Genomic DNA, 21,838 nt, shown 5'->3' on the forward strand with positions numbered 1-21,838 from the left:
TTCACACCAGGGACTGCTTTTCAAAGAGCTGTCCATCTGTCTTACCCTTCAGAACATGCTTTTCATCCATGTGTGGAGATCTCTGGTTGCCAGCTGAGCCTTGCCAGCCATTGCTGATAATTATAACCACCTTGCCTTGAGTGATTATGTACCATGATCTGACCTGTGCTATTCTAGAATTCTGTCATCTTCATTGAGACTGGGGAACCCTGTTCTATGATGGCATTTCCTTTTATTCACCCTGATGTACAGAGGTCATCCACCAATGGGTTTCATAGAGATGTTAGTGCCTGCCTGCTTCAGTAGTGTGTTCCTTACTGACTGAGTAAAGGGAGTGTCCTCTGGGCCCTCCCAGGCAACATAGTCAGGTAGTGGGGTTTTTTTCGTTTTTTTTTTTTTTTTTTTTTTTAAGATGGCGTCTCCCGCCGTCACCCAGGCTGGACTATAGCGGCACAATCTCAGCTCACCGTAACCTCCACCTCCGGGTTCAAGCAATTCTCCTGCCTCAGCCTCCTGGGTAGCTAGGATTACAGGCACGCGCCACAATGCCTGGCTCATTTTTGTATTTTTAGTAGAGACGGGGTCTCACCATGTTGGTCAGGCTGGTCTCGAACTCATGACCTCATGATCTGCCCACCTTGGCCTCCCAAAGTGCTGGGATTACAAGCGTGAGCCCACACCCAGCAAGGTAGTGGGTTTTATGTTCTCAAATAATGAAGTTATTCTAACATTCCCACCTCCGGACCCTCTGCCCCTTTCCTGAATGCAACACCAAAGCAGTTCTTCTTCTCTTGCCTGTTTACTACAGACCATCGCCATGCCCAAGCTTTTAAGAACTAACCCAGGCAGATACTAAGACTGGCTTCAGGTATCTTTGCCAGACCATCAAACCCTGAGTCATAATGGGATCTTATTATTTCATTAAATTCTTCACCCATCTGCCTCCTTTTCCAACTGTTCTATTCCAACAGATCCATTAAAAATTTAAAAAAAAAAACAATGTTTTTAATTACTTTTTCTTTACCATGGAAGACTTCTGTATAGACTCATTGCTATGGAAGTCTTACGTTCCACATTTCCTGTGTGCTGCCGCCCCTGTAGAGTGTAAGCTATTTCTTCCCAGGGCAGACATTTGATTTCTCCTCTTGAGTCCTCCTGAGATCTAACCCTGGTATCGGGCTACAGGCAGTGAAGGGGTGCGGGATGAGCCTTGAGGACCACAGGCATGATCTTACGGGATCCTGGCTCACGATAGGTATTTGCAGGTGAGTCTAGATGAGGGCAGGTTGCTTTTGACAGCTTTAAAGGCTCAGGGAACTCCATAAATCCAAGATTCTTAGGATTGTCTACCCAAATTATTGAATTTCAGGTTTCAAAGTCTCATTCTTTTTCTATAAGAATCCTGACTTGGGCACAGGAGCCCTACCGAGACTGCACATTTCATCTACTTTGCCGTCCTTCTACCCTCAAAATTAAATCCTTAACCGGGTTTTCAGCTGTATCTGCCATGTTGGAAATGAAGGTCTCCTCAAATGCTGCCCTAAAGAGCCCCGGGTTTTCATAGCTACCTTGGATTGATAGTTATCCAATCTGAGTTTATCATTTTTTGAAGGTTTTCAAAACACAGCAGTCATTCAACTCCGTAATATTTGTAATCACAATTTCCTAAGGCCATGCACATTTCACAGACACCACAGAATTTCACCTTCTGCTTCCGTTTTATCGCATTCCAAGAGAGGTGAGAATCTTAGTACCTGGGATACTCCTGCATGTCAGGGTTGGTGCCATGCCTGGCACCAACTGCCTTGGCCTACGCTTCCCTAGAAACAAGAGCAAGGCGGTGATGTGGGAAGTAATCTCAGACAGCATGTGTGAGGTCATGGTGGGAAAGAGACGTAGAACAGAGGGAAGCCAATGCCAGGGCAGATGGTGGAGTTGGCCACTGCTGTGAGCAACTGCTGCTAAATCCTACCTGGAACTTGTGAGGAACTTTTCAAAATCAGTCTCAGAGTCCTTTACCCAGATTCTAAAAGACAGAAGCAACTTTTCATTAACTTCCATCCTTAGCCGGCCAACTTCTAGGTAACCATGCCTGAATGTGGAACAGTTCCTACAGGTGCCTCATCTGACAACATCAAAGAAGCACAGGGCACAAAGCCAGAGGTATGAGGCACATCCAAAGGCAAAGCCCTGTCTCATTGTACCTGCAAAAATCTGGCCTGTACGTAATTGGCTGTCACATTCATTGCTGGAATAGACAGTAGGATAGAGGAGTTGTGTAATAGCACATGTGAGTTGCCTTATATACAAGATTCTGCTGAGATCTACCTCTAAGGACCTTTGTGACCCGAAGATGTGGACTTAGAGAGAAGTTGGCCAGAGCGAGGACATGGAACACTGAGTTCCTTCCTAGAAGAGGTGAAGGAAAAAGTCTTCTTGATTTATCTCCTTGATATAGAGAAATCTGAGCTGCTGTATGGTTGTTCATGTTGGATACTGCATAACACCACTTGCTGCTATTCACGTCACAGTGATACAAATTGCTCCCTTTGGAGATGTCCAGTGTATTACCTGCATGTCAGTACATGGTGACCCTAAGTAATTTTCCTAACTTTGTAGTAAATAGTTCAAAGTGAACAAAATGCAGTCTCTATCCTTCAGATTTCATGGTTTAGTTGAAGCCTCGGAAAGAAAATTAGAATATATGATATATGTTCTAATTATAGTCCATATGAAATGTCATAGACAATGAATAGCAAGTAATAAAGTGTGCTGGCATTAGGGTTGGGGCATTCATTCAACATAAATATATTAAGGACTTTTATCTAGGCACCAGGGACACAGTGACAAACAAGGTAGACAAGATTTCTGCTCTGATGGAGCAACGTAAGATTTGAGTGAGGCAAATGACAACAAACAAATAAATAAACAAGCAAATGTCCGATCATGATAAATGCTATGGGCAGAATTAGAAGACAGTGAGTGGTGTAATTGCAGGTGGCTAGATGATGCCTTTAGATTTGCTGATCAGGGATGTCTTCTTAGAAAAGGTGACATAGATGAGATGAGAATGACAAGAAGGAGCCAACTACACCAAGCTCATAGGAAAACGGCATTTGAGGGAAAGGGAACAGGGCATGCAATGGTTCTAAAGGACTATACTGAGCATGTTGGAGATAGGGAAAGAAAGCAAAGCTGTCTGGACCAAGGTGGGAGTGGTGAGAAGGGAAGTGAGAGATGCAGTCAGAGCCCACATCATGCAGACCCTTGCAGTATGACTTTTATTCTAAAAGGCCAGGAGCAGTGTGACTTTTATTATACAAGGCCAGGAGACATTGAAGGGGCTGGCTGATGGATTGTTGGTGGGGTGGACGCAGGGAGAAGGGAAGTTGGTAGGGAAACAGAGTGAAGAAGAGATGAGAACTGGGTACATGGTAGTGAGGTGGTGCCATTTTCAAAACAAAGAGGGATCTGGGTTTTAATGGATATAGGTGGCAGAGGAGAAAGGGCATTTTTAAAAGAAGACACAGAATAGACAAAGCCAAAATATGAAAGCATTCCACTCTATTAGTCACCACTGTCACCAACTTGCTTCTGTGACAATCAAGACCAAAGACAAAGTAGTTATGCCAGAGGAGGGAAGACCTTGGAAATTTCTAATTAATTACTATCAACTTTGTGCACATGCATTTCTCTATGACACTGCGTTTGGGATGGATTTAATCCATTGCTGTTGAATTTCTCTAGCCATCAAAGAGTCTAAAAGTTGCCTTGAGTATTAATATTTGAGGCTTTGTAGATTCAGTACAGGGATATCTTTTTCCTGAGACTGATTCAAAAGACATCACAGAAACTCAGCACAGTTCTTATGTTGGTTGAAGTGTCAAAGGCACAGCCTCCTTTGACAAAGAAGGAGAAGGACACACTGCTTCTATTTTTGCCTTTTAAGGCCAATGTCTCACGAAGTCACAGTGTTCATTCATGTCTGGACAATAATAAGTACCACTGCATCTGCGTATATTTCCGGCATGTACTATCCTCTCTGGGCTGTGTTTTGCCTGTTTTTGTTGATGGCTCACTGGATGATGGAGAATCAATTAAGTAGGATCCAAGGTTGTCCAAAGTTCAGCTCCCACTATTTCCCTAACTGCTTCCATGTGATCACAGAAAAGCTTTGTTTTCATGCTCTGCTCCTCCTGACTCACATGTGTGTAATGACAGTGCTGAAGAGCTGATGTCCGTGTTTGAAATGTAATATCCCTTCACCGGTATCAAGTATTCCATGGTAGGATACCCAGATCTTTTTTCTGAAACATGCTTTTTTTCTGCTCCTCCTCCTTCTTTTGAGATGTGTAAAGAGGAGCAGCAACAAAAAGGGCAGTGAGTTCTGGATCTGTCTTTATTTCATAAAAGTTAACTCTTTTTCCCAGAAGCATGTTAATTTCCCCAAACCTTAATGCCTGCACATGTCCTATCATCTCGCCCCTTTCACAGATGGCTTTGAGTCCTAGGAAAAATAATTCAGCAGAACAAATTCACTAACCCCTCCGTGAGCCTCGATTAGATATTCCTGGAGGGCCAGGTGGATTGAAATGGATTTGGTTTGCTAATAGGATCAATGAGCATTTGAGGGAAATCATCTTATATCAATACCATGTATCCACCTTAAGCATTTTCAAGAGGATCACACATGTTGTCCTTACCCCCTGCCTTGGTCCTAACATTGGTTAAGCATCTTTTATGTCTAGGTTCTAATCAAATCTCATCACAAAAATTGTGAAAACTCATAATTATTCCATTTTATTGATGGGTTGTCCAAGGATTAGACGGGTTAAAAGTTAGTATGTAATCTCCCAGGTAAAAAGTGGCAGGGGCCAGGCACAGTGGCTCTTGTCTGTAATTCCAGCACTTTGGGAGGCCAAGGTGGGAGGATTGCTTGAAGCCACAAGTTAAGACCAGCCTGGGCAATAAAATGTAAACCTATCTCTACAAAAAACTTTAAAAGCAAAATCAGCCAGGCATGGTGGCATGCACCTGTAGTCCCAGCTACTTGGGAGGCTGAGGTGGGAGGATCACTTGAGCCTTGGAATATGACGCTGCAGTGAGCCATGATCACACCACTGTACTCCAGCCTGGGCAACAGAGCAAGACCCTGTCTAAAAAAAAAAAAAAAAAAAAAAATGGCAGAGCTGAATTTCATGCCTTTTCTGGTACAGACTCCAGTATACTTTCCACTGTGTCCCTCCTGGGGTAGGGGACACAAAGTACCCCCTGGTTTAAGTGGTTCTTTTGGGAGTCACTGTGGGGTGGGAGGTATTTTGTATAGAACTTAAAGGAATCTGGCCTTCAACACATTTAACTCAGGATCTATCCTATGCGTATAGAGTAAGCACAGTCTGTTCTGGATGTTCTGTATCACCTCATTTTTCTGTTTTATTCCCTCTCCCTTTTTACTGATACAGTTTCACTCTTCTCCTCTCAAAATAAAACACCTGAATCAGGGTGTGCCTACCTGAAGGAATCAGAAAAGCTTTAGGCAGACATTAGGGCAAAAAGCCCTGCTAAAACTGGACTGACCGCGTCCCAGGAGTGTCAGTACAAAACAGGAGAACTCAGAGACAAAGGAGGCTGTGCGAAGGAAGACGCATTCTGCTTATGCCTCGGTGGAAGGGACCAGATGAGAAGGGTCAAAATGGAGCCCTTGAGGTAATACCATCTATTACACGCTGCACCATTTAGAATGGATTTCTAGACACAAAATACGCATTATCGCCTTGGTTCAGCCAGGAAGAGGGCTCTCTCAAGCAGTATGCATATTAAAGTGTGTAATCTCGCCGTTACTATGGGGAAATAATTTACAGGATCATACAACCTGCTGTCTCCTGTCATCTGCTGGGACCCTGTGGTTGCCGTGGCTGCACATGGGGACTTAGCTACCGAGTTAATGTCACCTACTGTGTAAAATTGCACCTAAGCAGAAGGAGAAGGCTGATTGGTCGCGCTCAGGGCTACATGTAGTGAAGGCTTAACTAAGAGAAAAGCCATCTGAACCCCTGTGGCTCTTGGCGAGGGGGTGTCAGAGTCAGGCCTGGCACGGAGACTTGCTTTGGTCTTATAGAGTAGGATCATTCTGGATAATACGCATGAACCTTCTGTTAGGTGTGTGCTCAAGTTTTTCTGTGGGACTCTGTATTAACCTAAGAATGTGAGTATTCAATAGGAGAAGGAGATCTGGAAGCCAAAACTATGTTTCCCACTATACACTGTTGATTTTAGCCAGGATCGAGTTAAGAAAGGTATAGGAAGTAGAAGGAGATGAGAAAGAAAAGCAAGGAAGAGCTCATCCGTTGGAATTCTTAGGCATTCCTAAATCCCGGGTGCGGGCCAGGTGACACTGTGGGAGTTTTGGAACTAGTAGCATTTCATGAAAAGATAAACTTGCTGTTAAAAATCTAGGCATCTCAGATCTGACCAGGCCCATGGCATAGAAGACTGCCAGATCTAGTCTGCAATGAAACAGCTGCAGACCTTAAGCAAACCTTTGATCCACCATAGGTTTCTATTATCTTTGTCTGGAAAATGGTGAAGTTTGAGCGAGGTCAATTTCATGGTCCCTCTCTCTCCAACCCCCGCCTCCCGCTGGAGTGTGAGACCCCGAGTCTCTGAGCATCGCAGACTCACTGTCCAGCAGGGTACCTTGCACACAGTAGGAACTCAAGAAATCCTGAACAGATGGAAAGAGAATGCCTAAGGGCAAAGTACCAATCCTCACACATCGAGCAGGTAAGAGCCTGCTCTACTGAGCCTATTCATGTTCAGGTGTCCCTGCTCCTTGGCTCTGCTCTGCGATGTCTCAAGTTTTTTCTGGGCACAGTGACAGTACATTTCAAGGCAGACAGGACAGTCTTACAGTTTCAGCTGCTGGGGGTGAAGCGAGAGGCAAAATCTGGGATCCAGAGACTGAGAGCCGGTACAAGAAGGCAAGTTCGAAGCTTGAGGAGTAATTCAGTGTCGGATCATTTAGACTGGAATTGTTTCATTCTTTTATCCTGGCTTGCTGGGCTTCTGATTTTATTCATATGTATTTTTTGCCTTTTTTTTTTTCCAGTGTGTCCCAGCTTTAGTCATTGCCTAAGATTGACCGCCTAAGTAGTTAATGGACAGGTTTCTTAGGAAGAAGGAGACGAATTGCCCCTTGACGTTGCTATCAAACCAGGCAAGATGGTTCATCATGGAAGGGAATGGGGGAAAGAGATCAGCTAAAGAGAAAGTGAGCAAGTGGTCAGCCCCACTCTTGATACTCTGCTTCTTGTAAGTGACGTAAGCTTTCTCAGGGAGGCGAGCATTTTGTTATTGTTATTTGTTTATCTCTACTATCAGGTGGTGCACTGGCTGACATTCCGCATTTAAACAGAGCAGGGAGGATATACATATATATTTATATTTATTGTAGTTTTTCAAGCACATTCATCTGAAAAGGCTTTGGTTGATTAATATTTTCCGCTGTCCGGTAACCATGGCAATAGGGTCAGCAGATATAATACTTAATTTAATCTTCCAGCTGCCTCAGTGTGCTTCACCAGTGTCCCGAATAATAGAAAGCTTTTTGCCTCTCTCTCTCTTTTCGTCTCTCCCTCTCTCCCTTTCTCTTTCCCCCCTCATCTTTGCCAGTGGCTCTCTCACATGACCCAAAAGGAATACACTGGTTTTTTTTTTTTATCATTTCATTTTGTTTATGCACTTAAAATAAATTCCTGTGTGATTCCGCTTCCCACCCGAGCCAATCTCCCCTCAACAAGTCAACCATCCTCTTCCCCTACCACCTCCACTCCCCACCGCCCCCTCAACCCAGCACTCCAGCGGCCAATCTCCACAGAATGACAGGAAACGTGGGAAGATCCTGATAGCTTTCATAGCTGCACCGTAAGGTTTATGAAACACACTCCTCAGCCAAATGAACCCATGTGGACTCTCCTCCCCGCCGCAGACCGAGGCGATTGGCTGAGAGCGCCTTGCTGGTCCGATGTGCTCTCCAGGTGGGTTAAGTGCATTGCTTTGTCTTGATCTGGTCCAGTTCCCTCGTGTCATCTCTTTTTATTTCCCTTCTCTTTCCTTCCTCCCCCTTCCCTTTGATAATTACCATCTTCTTCTTCTTTTAAGCTACCATGTTTTTGCACACACTCCATGTTTGACTGGTTCTAGGAAAATGAAAAATTGGTTTTGAAACCTAGGTAGACTCTGATGCAGAAATAAACCCAAAAGAAAAACAGTTTGGGGAAGAAGAAGGGGGTTGAGGCTTGCAATTGACATTTTTGTTTTTCTACTTTCAAAAAAGCTGATGTGAATTCTTTGATCTGAGTTCACTTGTTTCTTTCCTTTGGCTTATCATCCTCCAGCCACTGTTCATTCCACAGCCATTTTAAAAAGGAAAATATTAAGATTTTTAAAAATATATTCTTTCCAAAGCTGAGGAGTGGAATAGGGTGGTGGAGAGCATTAAAAAGAGAGAGGGAGGGGGAGAACAAGAGAGAAATGGTTGGAGTATGGATTATAAAAAACTGTAGCAATTTTTCCATTTCTGTTTACTTATTAATCAGACTTGTATTAGTGCTGTCACTGATTCAAACAGTCAGCGCATTTTCCCATTTATGCCCTGCTTCCACCTTTTGTTTTTTGGGGGGGAAAAAAAAACTATTTCCAGAGCAAAACAGTATTTTTTAAAGATGAAGAAATGAATAACTATCACCCACATTTCTTCTTCGGAAGAGCACAAACCTCAGTTTATTCCATCAGGATTTCTTATTTTACTTTTGGAAGAAGCAGGTCAGAACTGTGACTGAAAAATGCCAATTGTGAATCCATTGATGTTGCTCTGAAATTGGCCCAGTTTGGTTGATTACATTTAACCAACATGGAGGAAGCCTCCCCCATGTGTGTCTGTGGATGCTTTTTGTGTAGGTACGCATTTGATATCTTTGCTCTTCCAGGGCCATCCTGTGTTCTTCCCCCATTCCCCTACTTGGGAAATCATGCCTCCAGGTAAATCAAAACCCTGTAACTGGCACAATGGTAACTGAAGGCCATGGGAGCCATGTCAGGAACTGGAGGAGAATGGATGTGCAGCTGTCAATCTCCCAGAGTAGGTGCTGCCATGGAGCACCACCTCCAAGAGCAGACACGTGTGGTCAACTCCTTTTGCAGGCAGGTCTCATGCTAAGCCATGTGACATTTCTCAGGCAAATAGATCCCTTCTATGTGAACCGTTATGACTGAAAGCAAAATGAAGCCCCTAGTTGTCAGTGTGCCCAACACCGCAGACAGCCTCAGAGACAAAGATAACTGAGGATTTACCCTGGTTGCAAATGCTATTCACCTAAGTGGCCATGACATATAGATACTGCAATGTGATACATGCATACAGCTAAGTATGGATATTTATATAAGTGCCTCTAGCTCATCACCATGGCTACAAACACCTCGGAGATGAAATTGTGGATATCCACAGGCCACGGATCCTGTGGTGCGAATGCTGACTCCCATTTTAGGGATGCATCATCTAGCTCTGATTAGAGCAGCCCTTGAGAGAGCTGGAAAGGGAGCCTGCAGTTCCGAGTGAACACAACATAATGGGATTGATCATCCCGTCACGAAGCCACATGGTGCACCAGGGAACACAGCATGAACAGGGATTGCCATCGTGGTCAGTGTTATCACGTTGGCGAATCAGGGAGGCACTTTTGGGTTACAAGGAGCCAAGACTGAGCTTGCCTCAGTTAATAGACTCTATTTTAATAATACCCAGGGAAATGAGAAGAGTCCTTTGGCACACGGCTAGGGATCAGAAAGAAGTGGGCTATTTGGGGGTGTCCAGCAGCTCTAGTGGGTGCGTACCCTGTGTTCACTGCATGAGGATACCAGGTCACCCTCCCACTCTTTAAGCAGCCGATGTCCATTGCTCCTACCCCAGCAAATCCACTGAGTCCAAGACTGGCTGTCCGAGAGATCCACTGATCTCCTTCTCTGCTTCCTTTGATGTTCTCAGTTCCATATCATCCACCGTCTTTGGAATCCCTAGGTAGACCTGAAGCCCACATTCTCCACAGGTGAGGATTGGAGTGGTCAGATACCATGCAGAGCAGGACAGCTTCATGGGCCACTGTCCCAGTCCCTGTGATTGCCTTGGGATCAGGGGCCCATTTATGACCCTATTAATTGTGGTCAGTTACTGGGGCCATGAGTTACAAGGAAAGCATGGTGACCGCGTCAAAAGGAGGATGTAGGCAATGGCAGGCTTTCCAAGTTCCTCAGCCGAAACCTCTAACCATTAAAGTTTCCACGGTCTTTGATCTGATACTGCCTGGCAGGTCTTGTTGGTACAGGTCACCAGACTTTATCAAAGAAAACCAGGGGAAAAAATGGGCATTTTCCAAGCTATTTTCCTTAAACTTCTTTTAGAAGTTCCCATTTACAATCAAGATGGCCTAAACACCAGTTTCTTGATCTACGGGCATTTATGTATTTATTTATTTATTGCCTGATTAATGACTTTTAATGCTGTGTCTTTAACCACTTTCCAGTGGGTTTACCTCCTGGTGGAGAGAAACAGAAAAAAAAGAGATAACCTGCTGCTTGAGGGAGACACAGATGATCAAAGTAAACAAATAGCTCGACTGGGTGTGCGGTGGCCCACGCCTGTAATCCCAGCACTTTGGGAGCCTGAGGTGGGAGGATCACAAGGTCAGGAGTTCGAGACCAGCCTGACCAACATGGTGAAACTCCATTTCTATTAAATATACAAATATTAGCCGGGCGTGGTGGCAGGTACCTGTAATCCCAGCTACTCGGGAGACTGAGGCAGGAGAATCACTTGAACCCGGGCGGTGGAGGTTGCACTGAGCTGAGATCATGCCACTGCACTCCAGCCTGGGTGATAGAGCAAGACTCCATCTCAAAAAATAAAAATAAAAACAACAACAACAACAACAACAACAAAAAAAAACCCAGATACCTCTTTGTTTAAAACAATAAAAATCCTATATAACAGCAACCAAACTTTTCTTCCGTAAAGTCCTTCCCCAGAGAGGTAAGGAAGCTACTTTTAGGGTTCCTCATGCCCTTACAAAGGAGATGTTGGGTACGACCTGTCATGCCAGGCACAGCTTCCAAAGGTGGGAACTGGCTGGTGCACTGAGCGTCCATCTTCTCCACACAGCGGCTTTTCGTTCGGTGTTCTTTTAATTTTTCTAATTAATTTTGAGAGCTCTTTGAGACAGTTTCCATTTTGCTCACAGTTTGAGTCCCGCTCTGAGATGTTCTCAATAAATGTCGTGGTGTCTTCGGCGGAACTCTTTCCATGTAATGGATCCTTCGAAGGAGACTCATATTCCTGTTTAATTTAGATGCTTGATCCGATTTGTCAATTTCAATCCAGCAGTGGTTTTGATTATTGACGGTGACCCATAAATCATAAGGACTCAAAACACATTCAGAGCAGGGAGGGAGGCTGCTGGTTACAAGTTCCGGAATCAGGGAGTGCCTACATAGTACCCTTTATTCTTGAGGTTCGCTGGGGTAGCTTTTCTTCTGAGACGGCTTATTGAATGCTGAAGTCCCAGAGTCTCAAATTGTCTGTACGCGAGTGTGTGTACAACCGTGTGTCACTTAACAATGAAGATATGTTCTAAGAGACACATCATTCATCAATTTTGTCATTGTGTGAACATCTTAGAGTGTATTTACACAAACCTAGATGGTGCAGCCTACTTCTTGCTTCTAGGTTATAAACCTGTACAACATGCTACTGTAGTGAATACTATAGGCATTTGTAACATAATGGTAAACATTTATATATCTAAACATATCTAAATATAGAAAAGGTACATTAAAAAATATGGTTTAAAAGACTGAAAAATAAGGCTGGACATGGTGGCTTACGCCTGTAATCCCAGCACACTGGGAGGCTGATGCGGGCATATCTTGAGGTCAGGAGATAGAGACCATCCTGGCTAACGCAGTGAAACCCCGTCTCTACTAAAAATACAAAAAATTAGCCAGGTGTGGTGGCGGGTGCCTGTAATCCCTGCTACTTGGGAGACTGAGGCAGGAGAATCGCTTGAACCTGGGAGGTGGAGGTTGCAGTGAGCCGAGATTCTGCCTTTGTGTTCCAGCCTGGGCAACAGAGCAAGACTTTGTCTCAAAAAAAAAAATAAAATAAAATAAAAAAGAAAGAAAGAAAGAAAAGAAATTAATTAATTAAAAGATTAAAAAATGGTATCCTGTCTGTATAGGACACTTACCGTAAATGGAGCTCACAGGACTGGAAGTTGCTCTGGGTGTGCCAGTGAGTGAGTGGTGAGTGAGTTTGAAGGCCTAGGATATTTCTGTACACTACTGTAGACTGTAAACATTGGACACTCAGGCTACATTAAACTTATTAAAATATTTGTCTTTCTTCAATAATATATGCACCTTAGCTTACTAGAACTTTTTTACTTTATAAACTTCCTATTTAAAAACATTTGGAATAACACAACTTTAAACACATTGTGTAGCTATACAGAAGTATTTTCTTTATATCCTTATTATGTAAGGGTGTGTGTGTGTGTGTGTGTGTGTGTGTGTGTGTGTGTGTGTTTTTGTTTTGTTTTGTTTTTTGTATTTTAAAACTTGTTGGTTTTTTTTTACTTGTTAAACTTTTTAAATTAAAAACTAAGGCAGCTAGTAACAGTGGCTCATGCCTGTAATCCCAGCACTTTGGAAGGCTGAGGGGGGTGGATCAGAAGCTCAGGAGTTTGAGACCATCCTGGCCAACATGGTGAAACCCCATCTCTACTAAAAATACAAAAATTAGCTAGGCATGGTGGTACATGCCTGTAGTCCCAGCTACTTGGGATGCTGAGGCAGGAGAATTGCTTGAACCTGGGAGGCAGAGGTTGCTGTGAGCCAAGATCCTGCCGCTGCACTCCAGCCTGGGTGACAGGGCGAGACTCCATCTCAAAAAATAAAAAATAAGGCACAAGCTGGGCATGCTGGCTCACACCTGTAACACCAGCACATTGGGAGGCTAAGGCAGGCTGATTTCTTGAGCCCGGAAGTTTGAAACCAGCCTGGCTAACATGGTGAAATCCTGTCTCTACAGGAAATAGAAAAATTAGCCGGGTGTGGTGGCATGTGCCTGTAGTCCCAGGTACTCAGGAGGCTGAGGTAGGAGGATTGCTTGAGCCCAGGAGGTTGAGGTTACAATGAGTCAAGATCACACCACTGCGGTCTAGCCTGGGAACAGAGTGAGCCCCTGTCTCAAAATAAAAACAAACAAAAAACAAAAAACCCAAGTAAGGCACAAACACACACATGAGCCTAGGCCTGCAGAGGCTCAGGATCATCAGTGTCTTTCACTGTCTTTCACTTGCACATCATGTCCCACTGGAAGGTCTTCAGGGACAGTAACACACATGGAGCTGTCATCTCCTATGCTAACAATGCCTTCTCCTGGAATACCTCCTGAAGGACCCACCTGCCTGGGGCTGTTTTACAATTAATTTTTTTTTTTTTATTTTGTAAGTAGAGGGAGCACATTCTAAAATAAATGACACAAGTTATAGTAAATCTGTAAATCAGTAACACAGTCATTTATTACCATTATCAAGTATTAAGTACTTTTATATGACAGCGCAGTAGATTTGTTGAGACCAGCAACGTCACAGACACATGAGTAGTGCATTGCACTGTGATGTTGTGATAGCTATGATGTCACTGGGCCGTAGGTAATTTTCAGCGCCATTGTAATCTTACAGGACCATCGTCACGTATATGGTCCCTCATTGATTGAAACGTTGTCATGTGGCACATGACTATATTTCAAGAAAGGCAAAACTTTGCAATTTGATTTAGTGGAGTTTTGTGACAGTTGGATATTTTTCCTATTTACATATTTTCTTTTAATTATGAAGATCTCCTCATACCACATCTGTAGTCTCCATTCCTAAAGAGTTGGGTTTTCTCAAATTTGCTTTCATCGGTTCTAGTGTAAAGCTGCATCTCTCATGTTTGCACATCAGGTGGGTATTTGTACCATAACAGGAGGAACTTGAAGGCAATTCAGCTGTCTTCCCAAATGTGTGACTTGGAAAGATCCAGTGTTCTGCAGTATGGAAAACACAGATGTCCTCCTCCACTTCAGGGGAAGCCTGTCAGTCAGTTGCCACCTGTTAAGAAAAGGAACCACCAAATGCAGAGTGGCAGCTTGTCACCAACCTCCCAAACCCAAGTGCACTAATTAACTCACGCCCCCGTCATGCAGACTCATTTGCAGCCTGCATGAAGATGCTGGTCTCTCTGGCAGGGTGGTGCTGGAGGAAATGCCCCTTGGGTGGGTGAATCTGCAGCTTCCGGTGTCTTTGTTGTCTGTGACCCAAAAGAGGAGGCAAAGGACATGAGGGACTGCGAGGATGCCTCTCAGTTTCTCCCAGTGGCCATCCAGCTCTCTTTAGCTGGATGGTATTTGGGGGCTCCATATCCTTGCTCCCTGGGATGCTAAATGAGATCTTTATTTGAATAAACTTGTTCTGTAGTTTTGCCCATGACTCCAACCCCACTTCAGGTCTCATCAACACATAGTTCACACATTTTGGGGACTGGGTTATGGGTGAGAGTGACACCTGTTCTTTTACTTCTTGCTTCCACCTTGTGGAATCTTCCAGCACCATCCAGGTCCATCTCCCAGCCCCCTCTCCAGCTATTGGAAATACTGAAGGCTGACTGCTCTCAACAAGGTCTTCTCTTTAGCGGTTGCCCCAACTTAAACGCCCTTCCCCGGGGGCAGCCTGCATCCCAGCTCCAGGGCTCCCCCGTCAGGTGAGACCTTGGTTTTGTCTGCACCACAATTCAACTTCTTCTCTACCCAGTCCTGCTCGCTTTACCACAGCCGGGGCGGTGTTGATGAACTTGGCTCTCTGCTAGCCAGCCTCCTTGAGTTCACTTGTGTGTCCACAATGGTTGCCAAATTCCATAAAAATGCCCATTCTTTAAAAAGATGCTGTTGCTATCGTTTTTCCATAAAGAAATTCCTTCTTTAACTCTTCAGGGGCCAAGGTTCCAGGTCTTTTGAAAATGGATTGTTTTTACATTTTTCATTGGTGTGGCAAACATATAATTAACAGTGCAGGTTAATTTTTTGAGTATACAGCTTACAGGTTAATTTTTACATATACACCTATGTGCACACACACGGAACCAACTCATATCAAACATGTCCGTTATTCCAGAAAGCTCCCTCACGTCCCCCAATATTTCCCTACCAAAAGCCAATACCATTCTAACCGCTATCCATGTGAATTAATTTGGAGGTGATTATTTTGCATGTTTTAAGTTTCTATCTTTTATCTATGTCTTCAAAATTTGGCAAGCGTTGATGGGGGCAGTCACCATTTCTGTTATTCTTTTACAAGGTGATAAAAACATTTAGAAAGCAGCATGCCTAACAAAGGAACTCACAACTCAATATTTACATGAAGCACCAAAAAAATATAAGCAACGGCATTGTTAATATTGCACAGATGTATTACCTTACAGGCATTTATAGTTTGCAGAGAAGTGGCTACAAAATGCTACACAACCGAGTTGTCAAATTATTTATAACTTAGGTTGAAAGCGTCATTAGGCTGGGATTTTGAAGCTGAATTAGGATAAGCAATGTAAGCTCTGGATCTATTCAACTTTTTGTTTTCTAAAAGAGTGATACATTTTATAAGGCATCGCCTTGTAATCCTTATGATCCTTCCACCTTTCCCCAGCACTATTGAAGGTCTCCACCTTTTTCTACCCATATCTTTTGGAGTATTTCAGCCTTGGGTCCATTCCCTCTTATGGTGTTGTCAGGATTCCCAGGGAGTTTCCAGTTCTCTTCCCATATTTTTTCTCCTCCTCCTCCTCCTCCTTTTTCTCTTCCTCCTGCTTCTCCTTTTTCTTATACTCTTCCCCTCCCCTCCCTTCCCCTCTCCTCCCCTCCTCGCCCCTCCTCTTCTCTTCTCTTTGTGAGACAGGATCTTGCTCTGTTGCCCAGGCTGAAGTGCAGTGGCACGAACATGGTCCACTTACAGCCTTGACCCCCTGGGCTCAAGTGATCCTCCTGCCTCAGCCTCCTGAGTGGCTGGGACTACAGGCATACGCTTCCCCGCCCATCTAATTTTTTAAATTTTTGGTAAAGATTGGTTCTCTCTTTGTTGCTCAGGCTGATTTCCTGGGCTCAAGCAGTCCACTTGCCTCATCCTCCCAAAGTGCTGGGATTATAGGCATGAGCCACTGCCCCTGCCCTCAAGTAGCATTTCATGAGACCCACAACCAGGAGGAAGAGAAAAACAAGCTATTATGTAATCTTTAGTGGTTGTAGTGACTCTGTCAGACAGTTTTTGAGTGGCTGAGGACTGGTTAAAACTGGAGGCAGATTTATATTTTGCTACTTGTCCATGTGCTCGTCAGTCGGAGATGATGGAATAGGCTCCAGGGTTTCCCCAAATTAGTCAGGTCCTGGCCAGGAAGAGAGACCTATGTATAATACTTTCTTTCTTTTTTTTTTTTTCTTTTTGCGATGAAGTCTCAATCTGTCGCCAGGCTGGAGTGCAGTGGTGCACTCTTGACTCACTGCAACCTCCACCTCCTGGGTTCAAGCGATTCTCCTGCCTCAGCCTCTGGAGTAGCTGGGACTACAGGTGCATGCCACCACACCCAGCTAGTTTTTAGTAGAGGCGGGGTTTCACCATGTTGGCCAGGATGGTCTCAATCTCTTGACCTGGTGATCTGCCTGCCTCAGCCTTCCAAAGTGCTGGGATTACAGGAAAGTTAATGTGGAGTCTAGTTTAGAAGGGTTAGGCACTGGCTGGGCATGGTGTGGTGTGGCACGGGAGAAGGAGACAGTGAAGAGATTAGTAACAGCAGGAAGCTGTTCACCCTCAGCCTGGAGGAGCAAAGGAGGAGATGGTGGGATGGAGCCCAGAAACCAGGGCTACCTGTTGGAAGGCAGAATCACAAGAAGGCTGTCTGACAAAGCTGGGGTCATGGAGGAGAATCATCGACTTCCAGTGAGGCCACCCAATGCAGAGGGAGGAGAAGGGGGAAGCCTCCGACCTGGCTTCTCCCTCAACTCCTACCTTCCAGGTTCCTCCCAGTGTCTCCCATTTGGCAAAACCCAAGCAGAAGTCATTTGGTAAGAGAGTCCTTGGGAAATGTAGTTTGTACAGGACAACCCCTCCCCTCAGAATGTGGAGGAGAACAGAATACTGGGGGGTTTGAATCTGAGAGCAGGGAGTCCAATCACCAACTAACTTCCCTTCCCATCCTTCATGAATGGGTGAAGAGCAAACCTTCCCACCACTTTGGTATAGGGCTAATTTTTAAAAATGTGTTTCTTTTGTGTTTGTTTGAGATGGAGTCTCACTCCGTCACCCAGACTGGAGTGCAGTGGCGCAATCTCAGCTCACTGCCACCTCTGTCCCCCAGGTCCAAGCAATTCTTCTGCCTCAGCATCCCAAGTAGCTGGAACTACAGGTGCATACCACCACATACAGCTATTTTTTTTGGTATTTTTAGTAGAGATGGGTTTCATCACAGTGGCCAGGCTGGTCTTGAACTCCTGACCTCAAGTGATCTGCCTGCCTCAGCCCCCCAAAGTACTGGGATTACAGGCATGAGCCACTACGCCCAGCCAAGATGTGTTTCTAAGAACAGCAAAAGGCCAAGCATTGGGTGAGTCTTTGTTTTCAGGGCCTAGGGGCTTCCAACTGGAGTCTGTGCTAAAGGGCTCTGTCTCCTCCTCCTTGGGAGTTTATGGATGCAGCGCCTTACTTTAGGATTTACAGGCTATCTCAGTGTCATAAATCAGCCATGTGTGCTCTGTGTGTGCGAGTCTGCAAATTCTAAACTAATATGTCGCTCTCTTTCTGTCTAGCATCATATTTATGTTAAGGCTCCATAAATCGTGTTCTACATTTCTGCAGCACAACCGTGATGAAAAGTGATGTAACCCACAATAGGAAAGAATGGAAATTAACATGCAAGAAAACAAAATGAAATAAAAATGCACGTGACCTGCAAATGAAAGCTGTTTATTTCAGAAATGTACATTGATGAGGGGAAGGATATCAAGTGTTCTGTCTGCACTTGGCTGTTCAGCCTTTCAGGCTACCTTTGCCATGTCAGATGGGCCTCTTGTCAAGGTCCCCAAGATTTGTTTCTGGTTCAGAGGTGAGAGTGGTAAGCTTCTGAGCCTTAACGTCTTTTCAGGGGCAAAATTTCCAGAGGGATGTTAGGAACCGGTGTGTTGAGGCGAGATTATAAGGGCAAAACTGCCATTTTCAAGGGCCAAATTGCCTGCCAGCAGGTGAAGACAGAAGCGTGAGCCGAAGAAACACTTTCTCAGGTTTGAGCCAGGAATTCTGCTATTTCCTGGCTAGCTTAGCAGACCAGAAGAAGGTGGATTTCAGCCGTTCCATTTTAGCCAAGGCATTTTTGTCAGACAGATTTTAGAGTATTTTATGTGCCCCAGTTTCCCCCCTTTGCATCCGACTTGTAGATGGCTTGACTCGATCATAGCTAAAGAACAACCCTGCTCAGAGAGTTCACTTGGCTGGCAGAGGGCATGATTTAAAATGGAATTCACCTCTGAGCCAGAGCCTCTCCCTTTTCTTTAGGGGTCTTGGCTTTTCACATTTGTTTATTACATTTGAAAACTGACTGAAACATCAGGTTATGCATTAGACCAGGGAATAAAAGGCAATATTTTAACATGCTAAAGGAATTCTGCCAGCCAGTCGTAAGTATCAATCCATCACAATTATTAGAAACAATGTACTCTGCAGTAGTAAAGAGATACAGCCAATATGCAGACACACACTAAATAAATTCCCTGTTACACTGTCTCCTCCCCTGCTGGAGCAAATGCAGAAACTATTTATACAAGAGAAACAAGGCGAGTGGAAGGCAACACCACTCATTTTTTTTCTTTCTGGTTTCCGTCATTCCTGTAAGACCGAGTGGAACTTGCATCAGTGCCCCCAGGTTCCCTCTTAAAAACATAGTTTGTCCCTGGGTTGGGGAGTTTTAATATTCACAGAAAACGATTATAATACTAATGATTATGTCTGTGCATCAACCTAGGAAAGAAGGCCATTGGGCAGGAGGAACAAGGGGGTAAATGGACGAGGTAAATTGATTCTACCTAGAAAATAGACCTTGCCTGAGTGTTTATACACAAATGGATGCCAACTTTTGCTTCCATTCGCGTTCCTTTCTCTTCCAGCCATATCTTCATTAGCAAAGAGAATGCTGGAAGCTGCCCCCTCTTTCCTGCAGCCATCTGCCTTACGTAAACCAGCTAGCAAACCGCTCCGTCCGTATTGATGTAGACATTACCACAAATCGCCACTTAGGGACCTGAACGAATTGACTAACTGGTTTCAGATCCAATACACATAACTTGATCAGACACAAAGTTTAAGTACACTTGCAGTCCTGCCAACTGCACCTACCGGGAAGCGACTCTTTGGCTGCCAGCTTCAAGAGGCCCTGGGGGAGACCTGGGAGGAAGGCGGGCAGACCTCGGCAGGGCCAGCCTGGAGGTTTCAAGAAGGTGGAAAGAAATAACGCCACTCTGGGCAGGAAGTGAGGCCATTTCAAAAGCCACGTGGCTGCTTCAGTTTAGGGTACACTTGATACAACTTTTAATTTGGCTTTTTTTTTTTTTTAAGATGGAGTCTCAAACTGTTGCCTGGGCTGGAGTGTAATGCCACAATCTCAGCTCACTGCAACCTCCGCCTCCCAGGTTCAAGAGATTCTCCTCTCTCAGCCTCCTGAGTAGCTGCAATTACAGGCACTCGTCACCATGCCCGGCTAATTTTTTGTATTTTTAGTAGAGATGGGGTTTCACTATGTTGGCCAGGCTGGGTCTTGAACTCCTGACCTCGTGATCCACCTGCCTTGACCTCCCAATAATTTGGTTTTTTATCCTGCATTCTAGCAGCTCTGAGGTCTGGGGACAGAGTGTCAGATGACATGGGAGATGGGGAACTCAGATCCAAAAAGCCTTGGCTGGCCAAAGGTCAACCACGTGTGCATGTGTCTGCCCATGAGGCTGCCACACTCAGGAACAATGGTTTTTGAGCATTGTCTTCTCAGTAGCTAGGAAATTACCTGAGTAGGTCCAGGGAAAGGCCTTCGAAGGAATGAACAGATTGACCCTGGGGGCTCAGGACTGCTGTGCTATGTGGCTGGACCCAAGCACCATGAGAGCCTGTCCTTCCCAGGTGCAGTGGGCCAGCCTGGCCCTGCCCATGCTGCAAGCAGCCATTCATTTCTGACCCAATCGAGCCATTACTGAGTTTACTTCATCTCACTCGTTTGGATTATAAACATTTGTCTTCCTCCAGTCCACCTGGGAATGGGAATGCTCTTTTTCTGTGACACAAAGCTTTCCTTCAGTGTGTCATGTGATAGAACTTAGACGCCAGGATGCACAAGTGAAGGAATTGGTTGGGCTTGTAGCCATGGAAGTTTCTGGAAAAAAGAACTAGAAAAATCTGTCAGTTCATCTGATGTGTGTGAATCTGTGTGCATATATGCCTGTGTATTAGTGTAAGGGAAATATTGATAAAGGGAAACCAGATAGGTTCCTGGCAAGAAAGGTATGCATTGGAAGCAGACCAGACCAGCTGCAAAAAATAGGTAACACAAGAAAGACTGAAAGTTAGAACAGAGAGGAGGCATTAATTACACAGAGAGGTGGATATGGGCAGACTTCGGAAAGGATTGTATTAGAATGGGAAGCCCTTAAAAATTGAAAGAATAATTCCAGCTTATACATAGACCAAAATACTTCTATTTCTTTTATGACAATATATGTTATATATGTGTTATATATAGTAAATACAAAATATATATAATACTTTATTCAGTTGATTAACATTTATTTATTTATTGAGCATCTACTCTGTACTCAGGCACAGTGGTAACAGTGAGAAATAATACAGTCATGGTTGGTCCCAACTAGAATTTACAGTCTTAGAACAGTCCTCTAGGAACAGATTATTGAAGACTTGAGGCATTTGGCAGTGAAAACTTAATCCTTACAAAGTGGAGTTGTTTAATGCCAAGGGTGACTTTAGAAGCGATATAATAATAACAGTGATAAATAAAGTGAAACGTATTGAGCACCCATGTGTGCCGGGAGTATGCTGGAGGATTTCTATACGGGATATCATTTAACCTTCACGACCACTTTATAAGGAGGAGGGTTTTAGTCCCATTTTACATTTGTGGTTTCAATAAGTTAAGGTGCATCCCACGTGTTATGGAGGAAGACGTGAGTTTCAAATTTGGCTCTATTGATTCTAGATCCCCACTATTTCTGCGCTACCATGCAGCTTCTCTGGTGGCAATGTGGAAGTTAGATCAGGGTGGAGAGGGAGTGGCATTAGGGATGCTTCCTAGGGGAATAGCAGTAAACACATTATTAGTATTTTGTGTGGATTCTAGTCAACACACCCCTACGAGAGGACACAAAAGAGACAGAGACGGGTATCGGGGTCCAGAGTCTTGTGGGAGCTAAAAATCCACAGGATTGGGTGATGTGTTTAGCTGTGAAGTGGGAAGGGTCAGGAGTGGCTGGTTTAAGGTTTCCAGCTTGGGTGATTGAAAGGGTGGAAGGCCAAGGGCATTAGAGAAGGTGGGAAGTTGGAGTCAGAGGCAGGAGATGGCCATGAATTTCATCCTGCACAGATTTCATGTAAGGAGATGGTTGGACATCTCAATAAATGTAACGGATAGGCAGCTGCATATATGGCATTTGGAT

The sequence above is a fragment of the Sapajus apella genome, unplaced genomic scaffold, assembly GCF_009761245.1.
Source record: "Sapajus apella isolate SASKATOON/1434 unplaced genomic scaffold, GSC_monkey_1.0 scaffold15, whole genome shotgun sequence".
In the NCBI taxonomy this organism is placed as follows: domain Eukaryota; kingdom Metazoa; phylum Chordata; class Mammalia; order Primates; family Cebidae; genus Sapajus; species Sapajus apella.